The sequence below is a fragment of the Nycticebus coucang genome, chromosome 24, assembly GCF_027406575.1.
Source record: "Nycticebus coucang isolate mNycCou1 chromosome 24, mNycCou1.pri, whole genome shotgun sequence".
NCBI lineage: Eukaryota > Metazoa > Chordata > Mammalia > Primates > Lorisidae > Nycticebus > Nycticebus coucang.
In genome coordinates this window covers 158,843-181,290 of record NC_069803.1, presented here as the reverse complement: position 1 = coordinate 181,290, position 22,448 = coordinate 158,843, and the positions used below count along the sequence as shown (strand labels likewise).

The 22,448-nt window shown below is 41.7% G+C and overlaps 2 pseudogenes across 1 annotated transcript; one reads left to right on the top strand and one right to left on the bottom strand.

Annotated features, from left to right (window-relative positions):
• Nucleotides 1-15,298: 15,298 nt before the first annotated feature.
• LOC128576579 (serine/threonine-protein kinase RIO2-like) lies at nucleotides 15,299-16,947 on the bottom strand (annotated as a pseudogene).
• A 3,805-nt stretch (nucleotides 16,948-20,752) lies between these two features.
• Nucleotides 20,753-22,015, top strand: LOC128576578 (cyclin-dependent kinase 16-like; annotated as a pseudogene). The gene has a single exon (XR_008377434.1). The product of XR_008377434.1 is annotated as a cyclin-dependent kinase 16-like (transcript).
• Nucleotides 22,016-22,448: the final 433 nt, after the last annotated feature.

Sequence of the window (22,448 nt, the reverse complement as noted above, 5' to 3'; positions counted from 1 at the left end):
TAGTTTCATAGTAGGGCTGAGTACATTGGATACTTTTTCTTCCATTCTTGAGATACTTTACTAAGAACAATGATAGACCTTATTTGTAATGAATTATTTCTATCAAAACTCTAGTAAAAGTTAATAATTGAATCTGGATGTCTCCCTTTCCTGAAGCATTCCCCACCTAAGGATTCAGGTGACTATAAAGAGTTGATGATAGGTTTGGGATGTTTTGCTTAAAGAAAAAAATTATCTTTAAAGGAACAAGAATTATTACCTGGTCTTAGACCTCCCATAGCACACTCATATAGGTAGGTTGAAACTTTTGAGAGACACAAAAATCACAACACATATAATCCATGCAGACAAAAACAGATGAAGCCCTCCCCGCAACACCAATGAACCTAGCAAGTTGAAACTGGCAGGGTGAATGTGAAAAGACACTGTTGACCGTGTTAAGTAGACATGAAATAATGGACCATAACACAGTCTGTCTCAAAACTTCTATAGTGATCCATGTATAGTTTATGTTCAGAAGGTGATTAAGCTTCAGCCATCGTGTTCTGAAAAATGGTTGTGAATTTCAAAAGCATGACTATTCTCTCCTGAGACCCATGATTTTACAAAGGCTCCCAAAGCCTTTTGTTCATTCCTTGGTTTACAATAATTTTAGGAGCATCTCTTCCTAAATGAGGTACAGAAATAAATACTTGTTAATAAAACAATATGTATTATTCAGAACTAATCAGAAGTATCCTCCAGGAGGATGGGTAGAATACACAGAAAAGATTTGCGTCAGCAGTGGGGAATAATTATCTTCAGATTGAATCTTTCTCCAGTTTAGGCTATTCTATCTTAAAAGGAAGATCTTAAAACATTCAACTATTTCCAAACTATTTAACAGTGATTCCAAATAGCACTGAAAAATATTACAAAGAATATAAAACTATGCAACACCCCCCCACAAGGTTCACAATATCTGGAATACAATAAAAAGTATCAATAACGCAAGGGGGCAGAAAAAGAAGGCCAGTCAAAAGGAGGAAAAGTGGTCATTCAAAACCAGAACTGACACAGATATTAGAGCTAGCAGATGAGGACATTAGAGCATTTAAAATAACCATACTTCAGCTGTTCAGATAAAGTAGGGATATGGAAAGCATAAAAAACAAATTTAAATTACAGAGATAAAATCTACAACTTCTGAAAGGAAAAATGCATTGACTGGGATTAATGAGAGATTAGACACTCCAGAAGATTAGATCAGTAAATGTTAACACTACAAAACGAAACAGAACGAAGAATTTTGTTAACAATAATCCTATTCTTATACTCTTATTGTCTGTCTGCTCTGCTGTGATGTTAAATTTTATGTATTAATTTGGCTAGGTCACATGTTTTAGTCTGTTTAATGATGCCATAACAGAACACAAGTCTCGACAATTTATAAGGAAATTAATTTGCTCCCAATTCTAATGGCTGGAAAGTCCAGGATTGGGCAGCTGCATCTAGTGAGGCCACCAGGCTGCTTCTACTCACACAGGCAGTGAGCATGTCCTAAGAGATCACGTGGCCACAGAGGAAGCAAGAGAGGGAAACCTAGGGAACTAGCCTCTTTTTAACAACGCACTTTCTCTGGAGGGAGTCTATTCTCAAAAGAGCTACACCTCACTCACCCCTGATGGAGGTACTAATCTATTGATGTGGGTTTCACTCGAGGATCAGAGCACCCAGCACTAGCTTCACCTTCCAACTTTGCCTCCTATTTTGACCTAGTGTTGCCAGGGATGAGCCACACCAATGCTCCACGGCACCCAGGTTTTCATCGAAAGCCAGTCTAAATGTCCCTGTGCAGACAGTTTTTAAGATGTGATTAACATTTCAATAGACTTGAGTTAATCAGATTCTTTTCCATGAGGTGATTGGGCTTTGTGCAATCAACTAAATGTTTTAGAGTGAAGACTACCCTACCTTGAGGAGGAATTATTTCTGCCTCCAGTCAGCCTTCACACTGGAGACTGCAACATCAGCTCATCCCTGAGTCAACAGCCTACTGGTCTACCTTTCAGATTTTAGAATTGTCAGTCTCTAAAATCATGTAAGTCAATTCCTAATACTTCAGTTAGATAGATCAAGATATGTATGTGTTTGGATGTAGATTTATGCCTATAGGGTCATGCCTTGCTCAATGATGAAACTACATTCTGAGAAAAGCATTCCTAGGTAATTGTATCATTGTGAGACTGCTACTGAGTATGCTTACACAAACCTAGTGTAAAAGCCTGTTAGCTCCTAAAACCTCAGCACGTCCCCCCCAACCCCCGTAGATTCCGAGAAAGGGCTTCAGAACGAGAAAGCACAAAGTCCCCAAGTTCCCGAAACCTCCCCTAGTTCCCAGTGAGCAAACAATAGCGAAAACTTACTCAAGCTGTGTTTCTCAAGCTATAGGTTCCCGTGAACAACCAATAGTAGAAACTTACTCAAGCTGTGTTTCTCAAGCTGTAACCCCGCCCTGAGCTAGCCGCAATATTCTGCTTCTGTACTAACTTGCTTGCCACGTGGCACAAAAGTCAACCTGCCTTCCACTTCAGGGCCGCCTGCCTTTGAGAGCAGCCGTCCCCTGCACAGGTGTAATAAAATCACCATCTGATTTTACCATAGTGGGGTCTGAGTCTATCTTTACAGGCTGTAACGGATACAGCACTAGATGGGTTATCCTATTATATACCTAGGCTATATGGTATAGCCTATTGCTTCTAGGCTAAAAATTTGTAAAGTATGTTACTGTACTGAACACTCTAGGAAATCATAGCACAGAGGTAAGTATTTGTATATCTAGATATAGAAAAAGTACCATGAAATGACAGTAGACAAGATTTTAAAAATTGGCTGGACATAGAGTTTCATGCCTATAATCCCAGCATTTTGGGAGGCCAAGACAGGAGAATTGCTTTGAGGCCAAGAGTTTGAGAACAGCCTGGGAAACATAGGGAGGACCTGTCTTTACAAAAACAAAAACAAACAAAAAATTATCTACACATGGTGGTCTGTAGTCCCAGTTTCTTGGGAAGCTAACCAGGAGGATTTCTTGAACTCAGGAGTTCAAGGTTACAATGATCTGTGATCATGCCACCGAACTCCTGCCTGTACAACAGAATGAGAACTTGCCCTAAAAATAAATAAATAAATAAATAAATAAATAGAATAAAAAAATTGGATCGCTATACTGAGCAGCTCCAGTACAGTCTTTTGAGACCATCCTTGTATATTTGGTCCGTTGTTAACTAAAACACCATTATTCAGCACATAGACGGCCCCAAAGATTACAGTGGAACTATATATACAGGTAAACTGTTTTTCCCACCTCTAGAGAACCCTGACTAGTACACCCATTTCACAATCAGAGCATTCAGGAAAAGTTGGCCAGTTTTTCCTGTTCATTTGTTCATTATTGATTTCCTTTGGTTCACTAATGCACAAAACAGTTCCTAAGACATAGAGTGCTACCTTTCCTGAGAAATTGAAACCATATAATTTCCCAAGTGTCTCTGGAAGGAAAATATCAATGTAATGAAAGTGATTTTCTCTTGAATTTTGCTTTCTTTTGACATGTTTTTCCAAATATCAATAGTACTATTTGGCAGACCACAACGTGGCCTGCTCCTCATCTCTGCATCATTCATAATAAACCTCTGAACTGTTTTTTGTGTTGTTTTTTGTTTGTTTGTTTGTTTGTTTGTTTGTTTGTTTTTTGCAGTTTTGGGCTGGGGCTGGGTTTGAACCCTCCACCTCTGGCATATGGGGCCGGTGCCCTACCCCTTTGAGACCCAGGCACCACCCTCTGAACTGTTATTTTTAAACCAGATTCTACTCAAGTACATTTGTGTCTTGAAAATTGTTGAAGATATCTGTTCCCGCATTATGTTTGCAAGAGTGCTCAAAGTAAGTAACTCTTGGTAGCAAAGAAAATCTTCCCTTTTGATCAGAATGAAGGGTAAGCCTATGCTGAGTTGGCAGTATGAGTTAATTCATCCAAAATAGTTGATTAACGTATATATTTGCTTTTGCCTTATACATTTGATTTCTGCAATACAACCTTTCATATCTCTCCCTCTAATTTAAGATACTTGTCCTTATGAGTGTTATGATGCTGACAAACAATGAATTTCCTTGAAAGTTGCCATCATCACGTAAACCAGTAACTGTGAACAGTTTGCAACATCCATAGATTCATCAAGCTGGATACTAAATATTGGAAGTGGAGCAGATATAATTTCCTGGATTACCTGATCAAGAATATCAGCAGACATATCATCTATTCTTCTGCCGACAGTGTTGTTAGATAAGGAAGTTGCACTCAATTTCATAACAAATTCTCCTCTGATCATAACTTCAACAATGTCTTTGGCCACTGGCAACAATAAATCCTCAGCAGTGGTGTGAGGTCTCATAGCTCTGGCGATTCTGAGTGCCACGCAATATGAAGCTTCAATGGCTGCTACGTTTTGTTTGCGGTACTTGCCACCAGTGTCAAGTCTGGCTTGAATCCATCAGCTTTGCTTCTAAAATACTTGGTATCCTTGCTGGCAAAGTTAGGATGCTTGCTATCAAAATGGCATTTTAGTTTGTTTGGTTTTATACATTCGGCTGATACAACTTCACAACAAATAACACATTGTGGTTTCTCAATTCTGCTATAATTATTGAGGTAAAACCATACTGTAAAAAATCCTCATTATATTTTCTTTTCTTAATGTTCTTCTCTACACAATCCATTGTCATGGGATGGTTTGCTAATGAAAATGATATATGACAATAGCTTTTTTTTTTTTTTTTTTTTTTTTTTTTTGTAGAGACAGAGTCTCACTGTACCGCCCTCAGGTAGAGTGCCGTGGCATCACACAGCTCACAGCAATCTCTAACTCTTGGGCTTACGCGATTCTCTTGCCTCAGCCTCCCGAGCAGCTGGGAGTACAGGCGCCCGCCACAACGCCCGGCTATATTTTTGTTGCAATTTGGCCAGGGCTGGGTTTGAACCCGCCACCCTCGGCATATGGGGCCGGCACCCTACTCACTGAGCCACAGGCGCCGCCCCGACAATAGCTTTAATAATACAAAAGATGATACAAGGCATAGTTCAGTCAATACAGTTCATTAAAGTTTCCTATGATATACGTTCTCTGTGTTGTTGGGTGTTTTTTTTTTTTTTTATGGGTGTAAACTTTTTTTTTTTATTTTTTTATTAAATCATAACTGTATACACTGATATGATTATGGGGCATCATACACTCACTACATAAACCATTTGACACACTTTTATCACAGTGGTCAACATAGCCTTTCCGGCGTTATCTCAGTTACTGTGCCAAAACATTTACATTCTACATTTACTAAGCTTCGCAAATACCCCTGTAATATGCACCACAGGTGTGATCCCACCGATCCCCCTCCCTCTACCCACCCACCCCTTTCCCACTTCCCCCTATTGTTAAGTTGTAGCTGGGTTATAGCTCTCATGTGAGAATCCCAAATTAGTTTCATAGTAGGGCTGTGTACATTGGGTATTTTTTCTTCCATTCTTGGGATACTTTACTAAGAAGAACATGTTCCAGCTCCATCCATGTAAACATGAAAGAGGTAAAGTCTCCATCTTTCTTTAAGGCTGCATAGTATTCCATGGTATACATATACCACAATTTATTAATCCATTCGTGTATCGATGGGCATTTGGGCTTTTTCCATGACTTAGCTATTATGAATTGGGCTGCAATAAACATTCTGGTACAAATATCTTTGTTATGTTGTGATTTTTGGTCTTCTGGGTATATGCCCAGCAGAGGAATTACAGGATTGAATGGCAGATCTATTTTTAGATCTCTGAGTGTTCTCCATATATCTTTCCAAAAGGAATGTATTAATTTGCATTACCACCAGCAGTGCAGAAGTGTTCCCTTTTCTCCACATCCACGCCAACATCTCTGGTCTTGAGATTTTGTGATATAGGCTAGTCTCAGTGGAGTTAGATGATATCTCAAAGTAGTTTTGATTTGCATTTCTCTGATGATTAAAGATGATGAGCATTTTTTCATATGTCTGAAGGCCGTGCGCCTGTCTTCTTCAGAGAAGTTTCTCTTCAAATCCCTTGCCCAGCCTGCGATGGGATCCCTTGTTTTTTTCTTGCTGATGCGTTTGAGTTCTCTGTGGATTCTGGTTATTAAACCTTTCTCAGAGTTATACCCTGCAAATATCTTCTCCCATTCTGAGGGCTGTCTGCTTGCTCTGCTTACTGTGTTCTTAGCTGTACAGAAGCTTTTTAGTTTGATCAAGTCCCAGTAGTGTATTCTTGAAGCTGCTTCAATTGCCCGGGGGGTTCTCCTCATGAAATACTCACCCAGACCAATTTCTTCAAGGGTTTTCCCTGCATTCTCCTCTAGTATTTTTATAGTTTCATGTCTTAAGTTTAAATCTTTAATCCAATGAGAGTCTATCTTAGTTAATGGTGAAAGGTGTGGGTCCAATTTCAGTCTTCTGCAGGTTGCCAGCCAGTTCACCCAGCACCATTTGTTAAATAGGGAATCTTTTCCCCACTGAATGTTTTTAATTGGCTTGTCAAAAATCAAATAGCGGTAAGTAGCTGGATTCATCTCTTGGTTCTCTATTCTATTCCAGATATCTATTTCTCTGTTTTTGTGCCAATACCATGCTGTTTTGATCACTATCGATTTGTAGTAAAGTCTGAGGTCTGGTAGTGTGATTCCTCCTGTTTTGTTTTTATTTCTGAGTAATGTCTTGGCTATTCGAGGTTTTTTTTGATTCCATGTAAAACGAAGTAATGTTTTTTCAAGATCTTTAAAATATGACAGTGGAGCTTTAATAGGGAGTGCGTTGAAATTATATATTGCTTTGGGTAGTATGGACATTTTGATAATGTTGATTCTTCCTAGCCATGAGCATGGTATGTTTTTCAATTTGTTGATATTTTCAGCTATTTCTTTTCTTAGAGTTTCATAGTTCTCTTTATAGAGATCTTTCACGTCTTTTGTTAGGTAAATTCCCAAATATTTCATCTTCTTTGGCACTACTGTGAATGGGATAGAGTCCTTAACTGTTTTTTCAATTTGACTGTTGTTGGTGTATATAAAGGCTACCGATTTATGAATGTTGATTTTGTAACCTGAGACTCTGCTGTATTCCTTGATCACTTCTAGGAGTTTTGTAGTAGAGTCCCTAGTGTTTTCCAGATACACAATCATATTATCTGCGAAGAGCGAGAGTTTGATCTCTTCTGACCCTATATGGATACCCTTGATCGCCTTTTCTTCCCTAATTGCGGTGGCTAAAACTTCCATTACAATGTTGAAAAGCAATGGAGACAATGGGCAGCCTTGTCTGGTTCCTGATCTGAGTGGAAATGATTCCAATTTAACTCCATTCAATATGATATTGGCTGTGGGTTTGCTGTAGATAGCCTCTATCAGTTTAAGAAAAGTCCCTTCTAGACCAATTTTCTTGAGTGTTCTGATCATGAAGGGATGCTGGATATTATCAAAAGCTTTTTCTGCATCGATTGAGAGAATCATATGGTCTTTGTTTTTTAATTTGTTTATGTGCTGAATTACATTTCTAGATTTACGTATATTGAACCAGCCTTGACACCCTAGGATAAAACCAACTTGGTCATGATGTATAATTTGTTTGATGTGTTGCTGGATTCTGTTTGTTAGGATCTTCTTGAATATTTTTGCATCTATATTCATTAGTGATATTGGTCTATAATTTTCTTTTCTTGTTGGGTCTTTTCCTGGTTTGGGGATCAGGGTGATATTTGCTTCATAGAACGTGTTGGGTAGTCTTCCTTCTTTTTCTACATTTTGGAACAGGTTGAGTAATATAGGTACTAATTCCTCTTTAAAGGTTTGGTAGAATTCTGACGTGAAACCATCTGGTCCCGGGCTTTTCTTTTTAGGGAGGTTTTGTATAGTTGATGCTATTTCTGAACTTGATATGGGTCTGTTCAACATTTCCACTTGATTCTGGTTAAGTGTTGGAAGCTGGTGTGCTTCCAAGTATCGGTCTATTTCCTTCAGATTTTCATATTTCCGAGAATAAAGTTTCTTGTAATATTCATTAAGGATTTTTTGGATTTCTGATGAGTCTGTGGTTATTTCATCTTTGTTGTTTCTGATTGATGATATTAGAGATTTTACTCTTTTTTCCTGATTAGGTTGGCCAGAGCTTTATCTATTTTATTGACCTTTTCAAAAAACCAGCTTTTTGATTTATTGATCTGTTGTATTATTCTTTTGTTTTCAATTTCATTTAATTCTGCTCTAATTTTGGTTATTTCTTTTCTTCTACTGGGTTTGGGGTTGGAATGTTCTTCCTTTTCCAGTTGCGTGAGATGTCCCATTAAGTTGTTAAATTCCTCTCTTTCCGTTCTCTTGAGGAAGGCTTGCAGTGCTATAAATTTCCCTCTTAGAACTGCCTTTGCAGTGTCCCAGAGGTTCTGATATTTTGTGTCTTCATTGTCATTTTGTTCCAAAAAATTGGTGATTTCTTTCTTAATCTCATCTCTGACCCAGCTATCATTCAGCATAAGGTTATTTAACTTCCATGTTTTTGTATGGGTATGCAGATTCCTGTTGTTACTCAATTCAAGTTTTATTCCATGATGGTCCGAGAAGATGCATGGAATAATTTCTATTCCTTTAAATTTACTGAGGTTAGACTTGTGACCTAAAATGTGGTCAATTTTGGAGTAAGTTCCGTGGGCTGATGAGAAGTATGTGTATTCAGTTTTGTTGGGATGAAATGTTCTGTAGATGTCTGCTAAATCTAAATATTGGATGGTTAGGTTTAAATCTAAGATTTCTTTGCTCAGCTTCTTTCTGGAGGATCGATCCAACACTGCCAAGGGAGTGTTGAAATCTCCAACGATTATGGAGCTGGAGGAAATCAAGTTACTCATGTCTGTTAGAGTTTCTCTTATAAATTGAGGTGCATTCTGGTTGGGTGCATAGATATTAATAATTGAGATCTCGTCATATTGAGTATTACCCTTAACAAATATGAAGTGACCATTCTTGTCCTTCCTTACTTTTGATGGTTTAAAGCCTACTGTATCTGCAAATAAAATTGCAACACCTGCTTTTTTCTGATTACCATTTGCCTGAAATATGGATGACCATCCTTTCACCCTGAGTCTGTATTTGTCTTTTAAGTTGAGATGTGACTCTTGTATGCAACAAATATCTGGCTTGAATTTTTGTATCCAGTCAGCTAACCTATGCCTCTTTAGAGGACAGTTTAAGCCATTCACATTGATGGAGAGTATTGATAAGTCTGGTGCAATTTTGGGTATCGAGTTTTTCAAAGGTCCAGTGGACATTTTTAATCCTTTTGCCAGTGTGGAAGTTGGAGTTTGATCCGAAGTTTCTGAGTGAGTTTACTTTTGTGGTATAGGATTGGGTTGGTCATTGTGGAGGATAGGTCTGAGAATATCCTGAAGAGCTGGTTTACTTATGGCAAATTTTTTCAACATATGAATGTCATTGAAGTATTTAATTTCTCCATCATAGATGAAACTCAGTTTAGCTGGATACAAGATCCTGGGTTGAAAGTTTTTTTGCTTTAGGAGATTAAAAGTTGATGACCAGCCTCTTCTTGCTTGAAAAGTTTCAGCAGAGAGATCTGCAGTTATTCTAATATTCTTACCTTTGTACGTTATAGTTTTCTTTCGCTGGGCTGCTTTGAGAATCTTCTCTTTCATGTTAACTTTAGTGAAGCTAATTATGATATGTCTGGGAGATGGCTTTTTGGGGTTGAATCGTGCTGGGGTTCTGAAGCTGTCTGCTATCTGAATTTCAGATTCTCTAGGCATGTCTGGAAAATTTTCTTTCGTAATTTCATGTAGAAGGGCCTCTGTGCCCTTGGCAGCCACTTCATCAGTCTCCGAAATTCCTATAACCCTTATGTTGTTTTTTTTTCGAATTATCTGAGAGCTCTCTGAGTGAGTGATCCGTTTTTGCTCTCCATTTCTCTTCCTCTTTGAGAGATTGGGAGCGTTCGAAGACTTTATCTTCAATGTCAGAAATCCTTTCTTCTGCTTGCTCCATTCTGTTACTGAGGGATTCTACTGTATTTTTCATATCTTTGAGGGCTGTAAGTTCTTGTTTCAGTGTGTCTAAGTCTTTGGTGGTTTTGTCTTTAAATTCGTTAAATTCTTGAGACAGTTTTTGAATTTCTCCTCGAATTCCTAATTCCATTTTATTAATCTTGTCTGCAAACCAAATTCTGAATTCGACTTCTGACATCTCAGCCAGTTGTTTATGAATGGGATCTTCAATCACATCTGCCGTATCTTTTCTTGGGGGGGTTGATCTATTCTGGTTATTCATGTTACCAGAGTTTTTCCGCTGATTCCGCCCCATGGTTTACTCCCTTTGATTTTTCCCCTGGGGTTTTATCGAGGGCCCGTACAGTGTTGTGGCCTGAGAAACTGGGGCCCTGTCTGGTGTGGTGGAGCAAAGTGGTTCTGTCTTGTTTTCAGCTGGTTTCTGTTCGGTCCTATTGCAACTTCTACTCTGGCTTGAAGTCTCAGCTGTGTGGAAAAATCAGCAATTAAGTCACCCCGCCTGCCCACCTCTGGCCCCAGTTGGAAAAGGAGAATCAAACCTTCCTACAATCGCACACCCAGGGCACCGCCTCAAAAGTCCTCAGTCTATTAGCCCAGTTCAAAAGGTCCGAATCAACTGTCTCAATCGGCACTTGTCTTGGGTGGAAGGGTTCAAGAGGTCTCTGGGAACTGGATCACAGGGGCCTGGTGAATCCTCTGACACAGCTCACCCCAGTGCAGCGTGGAGTCAGGAGGAGCCACCCAGCAAACAGAGCAGTCTGGGAAGGTTGACGTCTCCTTCCCCACTTTGCCCCTCTGTCGGACCCAGTCACTGGTATCTCTGCAGATGGCTAACCCAGTTGCCTGCAGTGTACAGACACTCCAGGGGTTTGCACTGCCTGAATCGCAAGGAAGTCTGCCAGGCCCCCGCAGACTGCCGCTATCTAGCAGGAGGAGATGGGGCCTGACATCTTTGAGTGTTTGATGCAGGTGATGGGAAGGAGGTGTTCACTCAGGCTTAGCCCCGTCTCTGATGGATGCTGCTAACAGAACAGAACAGAACAGACAACTTTGTGAGGTTCTGTCTCTGTTCCTGTCGTCGCCTACAGGAGACGGGCTGTTTTGAGTTCAAACGTCTTTGCTGCTGGAGAATTGCGTCTGAACACCTCTCTGGGTCGGCCCCGCCCTGCAGGCTTCCGGGTTTGTGAGCCGTGTCACCGGTGGCCTCCTCTGGTTGCCCAGGGAGACAGGGGGTGTGGCCTCAGAATATCCAGAAGTGAGCGTTCTGCCGTTAAAGAAAAAACGGCTGTTGATCTACCTCCAGGGAACTGCTGCTCTCGTGTGGGCACTCAGGCGACCCTTTTCTCCTCTGTCCCACGCCCCAGAGTCAGCACTGAGCGGCCGCAGTTTGTGCTGGGTCCACACCCCTTAAGAGATCCCCCAAGAATCAGAACTCTTGGGGGATGGGCCCCCAGACCCCGATTGGGAGTGGGGCGGGGGGAAGCTAGAGTTTCATTCAGTTTCACCCAATACTACGGTCCGGGGAGGGCTCCTGCACTGCACCGCTGGGAAGTGCCGCCAAGGCTTGATTTCCCCTCAGCAGAGTGCCCTCTCCTCGCTCACGTATCCCAGAGTCAGCGCTGACCTGACGCAGCTCAGGCACTGTGCACTCCCCTCGAGAAATCACCCAAGGAGCCGAACTCCTGGGGGATAGGCCCTCAGACCCCGAGTGAGAGTAGGGGTTCTCAGCTCTCAACGGGGAGGCCAGAGTCTGATTCAGTCTTGGGCCCCGTATGCCCGGGGAGGGTTGGTGCACCGCACCGCAGGGAAGTGCCACGAGGCGTGACTCCCCCTCAGCCCGGTGCCCTCTCCTCACTCGCGCGCCTCAGAGTCAATGCTGACCAGTCGCAACTCGGGGACTGTCCACTCCCCTTGAGAAATCACCCAAGGATCCGAAGTCCTGGGGGACAGGCCTCCAGACCTCAGTGGGCGGGAGGGGAGGGCCGGGGATTCAGGGTTGCCGGCAAAGGATTCCCAAAGTTTTATTCAGCCCTATGTCCGGCAGGAGAACGCCACGGCACCCCAGTAGGGGAGGTAGGTCCAGTTTTTAGAAGGTCTCTCCCGTGGAGTGTAGTGGGAGGGCCTTTAATTTCTGCCCACTTGTTCAATTTTGGGGCTCTAGAGCCGGTCTCATGGGGGGACTCCCGTCCGCTTGGTGGTGGATTTTGTACCTTTTGTTTGCGTCCTTGTGATCACAACTTGCCTCAGCGGTGTTGATGTGCGTTCTTCAGCCTTCTCTCTTGGTGAGGCTCAAGTCCACCAGGATACTTTCTAAATTCCTGTCCCTTAACTCTCCTTCTGGACGGGAGCCTTTGTTGAAAGCTGGCTTCAGTCCGCCATCTTGTCTCCCTCCTGTTTTTTTTTTTTTTAACATACATGTTATTATCACAAAGGGGCAGTCTTCACATCAACCACAGCGGAATATAAAAAGACCGATCAGCATCTAGATTTAAGTTCCCATGGTACAGATATATATATTTTTTGCAGTAGTTGATGATTTTACAGTACATGATTTTACATTTACCCAATGATCATAATTCATGAAGTGTCATTTTACCTCCAATAATGCTGCTTTCTTTCTTCCTTTCTTTCTTTCTTTCTTTTTTTTCTTTTTAGAGACAGAGTCTTACTTTATTGCCCTCGGTAGAGTGCTATGGTGTCACAGCTCACAGCAACTTCCAACTCCTGGGCTTAGGCGATTCTCTTGCCTCAGCCTCCCAAGTAGCTGGGACTACAGGTGCCCACAACAACGCCTGGCTATTTTTTTGTTGCCTTAAGTATTTGATAGAGTTTCTCAGTGAATTAGCTTGCATCTTGGCTCTGTATATGGAACAGTTTCAAATGAATTTAATATTTTAATTTTTGCCTGATTTTATTATATTAATTTGTAGAGATTGTATAGGGATTTATTTCTAATTTATCGTATTGCACATTTCTAGATTTTAAGGCAGTTGAGATCAAAATTTTAAAAAGTAATATGCAAAAATAAAGGTTTTTAGCAAAGTTTCCTCAATGTCTCAGGATCTCCTGTGGGCAGGAGGAGGCCATAATTATACTTCTTGTATTTAATTCCTATATTTACTACATGGGATAAATGGTGGCATATAATCTATGGAAATTTGAAGAATGTTCTAATTGCACTCAAAATAAAAATCCAAGCCATGGGCGGTGCCTGTGTCTCAAGGGAGTAGGGCACCAGCCCCATATAACAAAGGTGGTGGGTTTAAACCTGACTGCGGCCAAAAAATATATATATATATATATATAGATATAGATATACACATATATAGATATATATATATATCAGAGCCTATCTCTCCTCATCAATATTTAGGTGGACAAATATAAATTTGAATAAAAATAGAAAATGACACAGTAAATAAAGAATGATACAAAGAGATAAAACCCTGACAAAGCAGATTTGTTAATACCTAGATTATACCTGTTTTTTGACACAACTCCTATGTGTTTATGTATATATATTTACTGATAATAAGTTTGGCATATAGCTCAGAGTGAGGACATATTTATAATCATTTGGGTGATTTAAAAGCATCATAGAAATCAACTGTTCTGGTACAAAACAAATTAATGAACACAAAAAGTGTTAAGTAATTTTGTTTAAAAAGTTTGATTTGGTAATTAGGTACACACATAAACATCATTTTTGATACTAAACAGAAGATAAAATAATTTTTAAATCCTATAGAAAAGATTTTTATAAGTACTGTGAAATGACAGTAGAAACCATCAATTACAGCATAACCCATAAGTAATATGTAAATAACCACATGCACATTTCCTCTAAGATAATTTTAAATAACTACTGGAGAAAATTTAAACCAACATTACTTTAGGAGACTTCAAGTATTATTTTTTCTTTTTTTGAGACAGCCTCACTTTGTCACTCTCGGTAGAGTGCCGTGGCATGACAGCAGCATCAAACTCTTGGGCTCAAATGATTCTGTTGCCTAGCTGCCCTAGTAGCTGGGAACATAGGTGCCCACCACAATGCTTGGCTATATTATTTTGGTTTAGCAGGCCTGGGTGGCTTCCAAACCACCCGCCCTGGAGCATGTGGCTGGTGCCCTAACCACTGAGCTACGGGCACCCCCAGAGTTCAAGTATTGATAAGAAGAAAGCATTTTCACTGGAGCCAAAGGACCTGCATTTACATAATTAATTCTATCAATACTGAATTTAGGGGACTGAACAACAGTAAGTCTGGCTGTAATCAGGTCTCATACATTAAAGTGGAAGATGCCACTTTATAGTTCATGTTTTGGGCAAAAGGATATTCATAAATACTATTTGGTGAAGACATCTAAAAATACTCAAATGTTATCATTATTCATAAATTACTTAACAAATTGAATCAGAAAATATGGGTACTTTCGAAGAGCCCAAGTAAATTAAAAGAAGAATTCATAGGAGTAATCAAACCAACAAGTCAGTTTTTCTTCAGAAACTTTATAACCATGTGGACCTCAAGGCTTTGGGGACTTCTCAACTTATCCTTTTTGACTAAATCAGGAACATTTCTAAATGAACTTATCCCAAATGTAAATTTTTTCAAATGTGCAAACCAAATTATTTTCAAATTGTAATTTCTTATGGAGTATGAAGCAAGGTGAGAAGTTCATCTCTAGAGCCTGTGTAGTACAGAAAACAGGGAAATAAAGAGTGCTGAGAGAAATTAGTGTCCATGCTATAATTGGATACCTACCTAAAATGTCTTTACAAAATAAGGGTAACATTTTTTTTGAAAATAAAAAATACATGAGTAATGTAAAATATTGATAAATTTTATTACCAATAGGAGCTTCTTTAGATAGAGAAGTTTTCTGATATAAAGTTCAGGGAAGCAAATTAAAAGATAACAAATTTCTTGTTTGTTTTTTTTATGATGAGAAGTTATATATTTAGAATGAGCCACCTCGACTTGGTTTAAATGATCCCAATTTTGTTGGCAACATGCAGAGCATCATAATCAGAAGCCAGTGGAACATATGCCTTCTACTCGCCATCATTTCATTTTTTTATAAATGAAATCGGATTTATTCATCTTTTTATATATTGGCCTTGATGCAAAAGAAGACTAAAAGTGACTTAAAAGGTGAATAGAGTAACTTTAAAAAAACATCAAAAATATATATTTTCTCCCCCAAAGCTAGCTGCTTCCAACTTGATTTAATACTTTACATGTTTTCCCTTCATTGCTTGGTAAACACATTCGCTTCTGTTTTCTGTAATCACTGTGTGACTGTTGATTTTTGCTGTTTTGTCAACTGACGTTTCACCTTCTGTTTCACGAGTTCGGGAGGAATTGTTGAACAGCTCTCAACACTGCCTGTAGAAGAAGTAATACTCAGAGTTCTTGTTCTACACCAATTAATGTCTCCCATATGTTTTTCATCTCTGAGAGGCAGGGATTCTTTACTCAGTGACGACAGGCAGTTAGATGAGAGCATTCGTCCACACACTCCTCAGAGCCAACAGAGGCTTCTCCTGGATGTGTCTGACCACCCTGTCTCAGGTAATTTTCATTTCTGTTTTTCTCCTCAGAAAATTCAGGTATGGAATTTTTGTCAACCACCTGCCCTTTCATTTCTTCTAAATCTGGCTGAAGTCAGTCATTTCAAAGTGGTGCACGCCAGCACTCTGCTCTGATGAACTGTCCTCCTTGATCTGTTCCAGGTCTTCGAATGATCTGTAGCCACCCGACTGGTCCACACAGTTCTGTTCTCTTTCATCTTTGGAACTACAAACCTCTGATTTTTCTGACACTTTTCCATCAGAAAACGAAAACCGAGGTCCCTCTTCTGTCTCAGTGTCCCTCTCATCTGGGCCCACTGGCTGCAGCAGGTGGTCACCAGCCTGCAGCTCCCTTGTGTAGCTGCTTGAAGAAACCTCCACATCAAGAGAGCCTTCCGTCCTAATATCACTAAAGGTTGGATAAAGCTCACTTTCATAGCCAAAACACTTCATGAAGAAATCTTTAATGCTCTTGACATCTCTGTCGAAATACCCTTCAGCACTGGGATGAGAAGTTGAGATCATCTGTGGGAAATCGATCCATGGTGATACGATCATTTCCATCCAAAATGAGATTGAATTCATTGAAATCTCCATGAATCAGCCCATGATTCCCAAGTCTTACAGTTAGTTCCATAGCTTCATCATAGACTGAGGCAGGATCTTCAACATGGTGTATCTGACATAGAGGATAACCATTTATGATCTCCATGACCACTGCATGGCGATTGTAATCAACTATCTTTGGAACTGGAAATTTCCTCTCATATAACACCTTCATATAGGTAAATTCCTTCACCACAGAGAGAGGAGATAAATAAAGCTAAGACACATCATGCCTGTGTTTATGGTAATCATGCTTGTTTTTCAGATTTCAAAAGGAGGTTCTTCCTAGTCTGTGAACCTTTAATGCAAATTGCTGTCCTTCTTTATTTGCAACAATGTAAATATCTGATTCTTTGCCAACACCCACCTGGTTTCCAACAGACTCAACTACTTGTCAGGAACAAAGTGTTTTCAAAGCCATAATCATAGCCTGCATTTGTCAATCAATAGCCCCGGACAGTCTTGGTACGCTCCCAAGCTATGAGTTTATGTTTCACTAATTCTCTTAAAACTTCATTACAGCCAGCTATAGAGGTGATCAAATTGCAGGGAACTATCTCATGGTTCTTCATGTCCATTTCAACCCCGGTCAAAACCCTGAAGCCATCCCGGCTCAGGTAGCGCAACTTGGCCACATTCACCTTCCCCATGGAGGCAGCAGATGGAAGTCCAATCATGAAGCTTTTAAGCAGCATCAGTTCTTAAATAACTGATATATAATAAGAGTATAATTTTTATACATGGTAATTAAATCAAACAAAGTATCTTCTATGTGAAAAGTTAACTGAGGAGAGAAAAACCTACTCTTCAGAGAATTAATTTTATTTTATGCCACTTATTTTGTATATTTTGGCGAACATTATTCTTTTGTTTGAACTGACTAGCACCAAAGGATCAAATGTGGCATCTTCTGGACATTCCGGATGACTGAGCCATATGCCCAAAACAAGGTTGAGGAGAATGAAATAATAAAATCCACCCACTACATAACCGCAAAGCAACTCACTAGCAGCAGGATGGTCTGAGTGGCCCTCTTCTCTGGGAAGGCTTTAGAGGAGAGTCTGGCGCTGTGAAGGTGCTGGGAGCGTCTCTGCTCCCCGAGCAGGAGGATCACCACGTAAGCACTTGAGAGCAGCGTGATTCCTACAGAGGAGACACGCCTGGATAGAGCAAAAGAAGATGACAGAGCAAAAAGAAGTCCCCTGATGATGGGATTCATGGGAGAAAGTGAGAAGTGTTTATCTTCAGTAGATTTGTCTGGTGAAATTATAAGTAGCTACGGTGTAGAATATCATGCTATGATTAAAAGACAAGGTGCAGGACCACAAAAAGAATAAAACATGGATGATGTAATCTGTGGACTCACGTTTAAATCTGGCCAGCCAGGAGGTGCTGGGGCTGACAGTGATGTCCTGGAGCATGCTCAGGAGGCTGGTGGTGCAGATGGAGAGATCCTTGATTCCTCTGCTCAAGTAGAAAAATGCCTCGCATTTAAGGTCATTCTGAAAGTTCAATGACCCAAAGAGTTCTGGAGACCCCAATAATAGCATGGTGAACTTCACACATGAACAAAGGCCGAGTGTCAGATGGTCAGGTCCGTGGGTTTCACCCTGTGATCAGATGCAGAAGAGGAGGAGAAAGGTGTTGGCTGAGATTCCAATACCAGTTTGTAAAAATATACAGTTTTAGATGGTAGCATAAATGAAAAATAAGTTCATTGTTGTACTAAAGGCAAAATAGTTGTATATCTGAAAACATCAACAGACATTATCAGTGTTCTTTTATAGTCAAAATTATCACCACCATAAGGCTTTTTTCTCTCCATGATTAACTCTTCCTATGTGATAGAAATGATTAAAATACAGCTGCACAGGGAAGGCTGATGTGGTATGTACATTTTTATCCCACTTGCACAATGTATTTGATTTCATTAATGGAATTTTCAGTTCCAAAAAAAGAATTTTATATTTCCATAAATATCCAGTGTGTGATTGCATGAAATAGAAAAATTATTTTTTAAGTATTATTTGGGGTTAAGGACTTATGAAATTTAAAACCAGCTGTTTTCAATTATGAAATAAAAAAGAATATAAAAAATATGGCTTTTAATTAAGGGATTCAAGTTTGAATTCTTTTTTATACATTACGATGGAAATTGAGACCATAAATGGTATGTATATTTTGACACAAAATGTGTCATTTTAAAATTATTACCCACACGTGAAAATAGTCATCAAATAGAATTATCCTAATGTATTAATTTTTATTTTTCTATTTCAAATTTAAAATCTTTATTATCACAGATGTTTATTTCACTTGTTTAAATAAATATTCAATAACATTGTTTTAAAAATATACAGTTTTAGCATTATATAGGTATTTACTGATATGATGCCTCAGTATACACGGTGTCTATAAATTTTGTGCGCAATTACAGCCAAACATTATGGACACCCGATATAATGCCTCAGTGTATATACTCATTGTATGCAGGTATGCGCGCGCGCACACACACACACACACACACACACACACACTGCATCAGCATTATTTAAGCCAAATAACAAATATAATGTGTATGCGTATATATTAAATTCTTATATGCATATATACACACGTAGTAAGTCCTGATTTAATGTCATTGATACGTTCAAAGCAACTGTGACTTCAAGCAAAATGATGTACTTATTAAGGAAAGCAATTTTACCATAGGTGAATTGAAAAAAGTGCTAAATTTCCATGGAATAAAGAATGTCATTTTGCTTAAAGATGCAGTTTCCAAGGACCTATCAATGGTAAGTGAGAACTGATGTGCATAAAACACCAGCACCTCCACTGTCACGTTTGTCAGATGCACCCACCGTGTCTGCTCCTAGAGTTCATGTCCTTACTCTTTCAACAGCGTTGCTTTACTGCTCTGTGTTCCCTCTTCCGTATGCAGCGCAGAAAATGCTAACGAGAATGGAAATGACTCCATAGCATTTGTAGGGCTGACCAAAAGTCAATTTCACACTAATGGTAAGAGAAACACCAAAACAAATTCCTGGAGAACAAATAATGTGAAGGTGAGTCTTTCTACCATTACTTCTCCTATAGTCACACTGTTTCTGTCCCCTCAAAATTTATGTTATAACCTTTTCAATGGCTGGGTGTGGTGGCCATTGACAAGGTTATAACGTAAACAAGGTAGTGATGCTAGCCTGCAGTCCACCTTCCAAAGAGAAAGAATACCTCAGAGGAGGAGGCACAAGTTCATGGGGAAGTCGACCTGGGCTAGGGACAGGCCTCTTGTCACAGCAGCATCAGAGGCCACAGAAACCCATGATGTTGGGTCCCAGGGAAAAAGACCCATTTTGTTGAGGGGTATCTTTCACTTCAACTGAGAAAAAGGCATGCTGCAGAGTAAAGTCCTTGCCTGTGCTTCTAGTCCATGGCCAGTCCACTCCAGGCAATGACTGGTGGCCCCACATCCTGGTTCTTCCTGGACTTGTAACGGGGCTACCGCCACCAACGAAGCCTGCGAAGTGGGCAGTGTGCAGGTGGCGAGGGTTGCCTGGCTGGTCACTCTGGGGCAATTCTGTTGGATCTCCAGCAGAAGAGGGACCGAAGACAATTGCAGGTGGGCAGGGGCTCGGGACTTGGAGAGGGCTGTGGTGGGGCATGGCCCGCCAAGAACAGGGGGTTGGGAGGAGGCTGTGGAGGAGGGTGACCAGGCAGGAACAGGGGGCTGGGAGGGGACTGTGGATGGAGGTGACCAGGCAAAAACAGGGGGCTGGGGAGGGACCATGCAACAGTGAGGGTGGGTAGGGACCGGGGGCGAGAAAGGGGACATGAAGTGGCAGGGGCAGGCAGGGACCATGTCCGAGAAGGGGTTGATGACCTAAATAGGTCCAGGGGGCACCAGAGGTGAGGAGGTGGCATAAGTGGGGTCCGGGGTACAAGCTGGGGATAGAGAGGGACGGGTGAGACACGTGGGATGACTGAAGGGCAGCAGGAGCGGGAGAAACATTGCTTTGCTGAAACAAAAGGGATAAAAAGCCAGATGAAATGTTAGATCTACACAAGCCATCACAGAGATGAAGGAACATTCAATATATACGGATGAGTGAAATGTTAGTCTAAAACAACTCCATTTTCAAGTCCTCCTGCACAATCTCTGGTGCAGAGCTGAGTGGGCCGCATATAGATCGAGGTTGCCCAGGGACACTGCCACCACCACAGCCAGTCTCATCCAGGCCTATCTGCTCAGAGGCACCATTGGTTTTATCTATGCCTCGGCCACCTCAGAGTGCCATGGACAGCTGCCGTTTGATCTTCTTCATCCGATCCATGGCGACCGGCGGGGGCGCGCGAGCTGCCTCAGAGCCGCGGGGCTGGCGCGGCAGCCCAGGCTGAGGCCGCGCGACCTCTTTCTCCTCCTGTTCGCCGCAGGCACAGGTCCCAGCAGTCCTTGAAGATGGGGTCTGATGGGGAGAGTGACCAGGCTTCAGCCACATCCTAGGATGAGGTGCAGTCTCCAGTGAGGGTGCGGCATGCGCAACCATCCCCCACACAAGATCTTCTCTGAGGACATTAACAAGCGCCTGTCACTACCAGCTGACATCCGTCTGCCTGAGGGTTACCTTGAGAAGCTGACCCTAAATAGTCCCATTTTTGACAAGCCCCTCAGCCTCCGCCTCCGTCGTGTCAGCCTGTCCCAGATTGGCTTTGGAAAACTAGAGACCTACATCAAGATGGACAAACTGGGCGAGGGTACCTATGCCACGGTATACAAAGGCAAAAGCAAGCTTACAGACAACCTTGTAGCACTCAAGGAGATCAGACTGGAACACGAAGAGGGGGCACCCTGCACTGCCATCCGGGAAGTGTCTCTGCTCAAGGACCTCAAACATGCCAACATTGTTAGGCTACATGACATTATGCACACGGAGAAATCCCTCACCCTTGTCTTTGAGTACCTGGACAAGGACCTGAAGCAGTACCTGGATGACTGTGGGAATGTAATCAACATGCACAACGTGAAACTGTTCCTGTTCCAGCTGCTCCGTGGCCTGGCCTACTGCCACCGGCAGAAGGTGCTACACCGAGACCTCAAGCCCCAGAACCTGCTTATCAACGAGAGGCGAGAGCTCAAGCTAGCTGACTTTGGCCTGGCCCCGGGCCAAGTCAATCCCAACAAAGACATACTCTAATGAGGTGGTGACACTGTGGTACCGGCCACCTGACATCCTGCTTGGGTCCACAGACTACTCCACTCAGATTGACATGTTGGGTGTGGGCTGCATCTTCTATGAGATGGCCGACCCCTCTTCATGGGCTCCACAGTGGAAGAACAGCTGCACTTCATCTTCGGCATCTTAGGAACCCCAACTGAGGACACGTGGCCAGGCATCCTGTCCAATGAGGAGTTTAAGACATACAACTATCCCAAGTACCGAGCCGAGGCCCTTTTGAGCCATGCACCCCAACGGGGCTGACCTCCTCTCTAAGCTGCTACAGTTTGACCTCCTCTGCTACAGAGGTCGAAATGGGATCTCTGCAGAGGATGCCATGAAACATCCATTCTTCTTCAGTCTGGGGGAGTGTATCCACAAACTTCCTGACACTACTTCCATATTCAGCTTCCATATTCAGCTACAAAAGGAGGCCAGCCTTTGGTCTTCATCAATGCCTGACTCAGGCAGACCAGCTTTCCACGTGGTGGACACCGAGTTGTGAGTTCTAAGCCACAGACCAAGGCCCCAGCAGGCAGCAGCTGAAGGGATGCCACACCCCTCACAGGACAGCCCCCAACTGCATCCTCCCTGCTTTCTGCCTGCCTACCTGCCTGAGCCATGTTCACCTGCCCACTTGTCCCCTGCTGCCCACCTGAACACCCGAACATTGGCCTGTCAACCCACCCATTGGCCCGTCTGCTGGGTGCTAACAAAGCTCTCATCACTCCTTCAAAAAAAGATAATAATAAAACAACTCCATTATTTATCATTCCAACTGCATGACATTCTGGAAACGTGAAAATATAAAAACAGTGCAAATCTCAATAGTTGCCAGGGTTTGTGGACCAACAAAGGGTAAGGGGCCTTTGAGGGCAGGGAGAGGGCACCACGTGAGGACACAATGGGCAACACGGCTTTGAAGGTGTCACAACTGA